This window comes from Gekko japonicus, unplaced genomic scaffold (genome assembly GCF_001447785.1).
Source record: "Gekko japonicus isolate JY-2015 unplaced genomic scaffold, Gekko_japonicus_V1.1 scaffold513, whole genome shotgun sequence".
Taxonomy (NCBI): Eukaryota; Metazoa; Chordata; class Lepidosauria; order Squamata; family Gekkonidae; genus Gekko; species Gekko japonicus.
The window spans coordinates 729,766-731,631 of NW_015171519.1; positions in this window are offsets into that span (position 1 = coordinate 729,766).

Genomic DNA, 1,866 nt, shown 5'->3' on the forward strand with positions numbered 1-1,866 from the left:
CCCCCCCCCGAAGGAGCCGTTTTCTCCAGGACAGATCCAGGCGGGGGGGGGCGGGCGTGTTGGTCAGAAGCAACAGAACTAAGTCGGAGTCCGGCGGCACCTTGAAGACCAACAAAATTGAATTCTACTGAAAAAGTCTGTCTTGGCACACGAAAGGCCATACCTTGAATAAACCTTTGTTGGTCTTCAAGACTCTAACTTGGTTCTAACTCTGGGTATAAGCTTTCGTATAAGCCAGTGTGGCGTAGTGGTTAAGTGCGCGGACTCTAATCTGGAAGAACCGGGTCTGATTTCCCCACTCCTGGGGATGACCTTGGGCAAGCCATAGTTCTGTCAGAGCTGTCCTTGAAAAAGAGCAGTTTGTGTCAGAGCTCTCTCAGCCCCACCGACCTCACAGGGTGTCAGTTGTGGGGAGGGGAAGGGAAAGGAGTTTGTAAGCCGTTCTGAGACTCTGAGTGAAGGGCGGGGTATAAATCCAATCTCTTCTTCTCTTCTTCTTCGGCTGCATGCACACTTCTTCAGATTCCTAGGGTGCATGCACACAAAAACTCAGGCCCCAAATTAAACTTTGTAAGTCTTAAAGGTGCCACCGGATTCAGACATTTTTCCACACCCTCCAGGGGGACTGGTAATTGTCATCTTGTAATAGCCGGAGGTCTCCAGGCTCCACAGAGCTTACAGTCTACATGTCACCAGCGGCAGGGGAGACACAAGAGAAAGCAGGCTAGGAAAGGAAAGCGGTATGCATGCCAACTCCGGCTGGAGAAATCCCTGGAGATTTGGGGGGGGGGTTGCTTGGCGAGGGACTTTGGTTTTTGTTAGGCTCCATGGCATACCATAGAGTGCATCAGTTTCCAGGGAAACTGATCCCTGTAGTGTGGAGCTCAGTCGTCGTCCGGGAAGATCTCCAAAGGACACCTGGAGGTTGGCAACCAGCCATCACAGGAGGAAAAAGAGTGAAAGGGGTTAAGGAGCCCCCTGCGGCTGAGCATTTACGCTCTGGGTCGCAGCCTCCAAGGCAACTTTTCAGATTAAAAAAACACCAGAGCGCGTCCATCTGCCATGTATAGTTTGACCCTGGGCACCAGGCCTTAATCGAGGCAGACATCTGGGGTCATTCGACTGCTGGGTGCAGGAATGGTTGCAGGATTAGGCCGGGAGGCATCAGCAGTTCTGGATTTAAGGACCAGAGAGTGGAAGGGTGTGATCCCATCAACATATGAAGCTGCCTTATACTGAAGCAGACCCTTGGTCCATCAAAGTCAATGTTGTCTACTTAGACTGGCAGCGGCTCTTCTGGGTCTAATTTGGAGGTCTTTCCCATCACCTACTGCCTGGTCCTTTTAAGTGGAGATGCCGGGGATTGAACCGGGGACCTTCTGCATGCCAAGCAGAGGCTCTGCCACTGAGCCACAGCCCCTCTTTGCAGCTCTCCAGGGTCTCAGGCGGAGGTCTTTCCCATCCCCTCCTGCCTGGTCCTTTTAACTGGAGGTGCTGGGGATTGAACCTGGGACCTTCTGCGTGCCAAGCAGAGGCTCTGCCACTGAGCCACAGCCCCTCTTTGCAGCTCTCCAGGGTCTCAGGCGGAGGTCTTTCCCATCCCCTCCTGCCTGGTCCTTTTAACTGGAGGTGCTGGGGATTGAACCTGGGACCTTCTGCGTGCCAAGCAGAGGCTCTGCCACTGAGCCACAGCCCCTCTTTGCAGCTCTCCAGGGTCTCAGGCGGAGGTCTTTCCCATTACCTGCTGCCTGTTTTTTTCAACTGGACATGCCGGGAATTGAATGCCAAGCAGAGGCTCTGCCACTGAGCCACGGCCCCTCCCAGTCCTGCTTATGTGGCATCACAACACGGCCCTCTTCCTGTCTG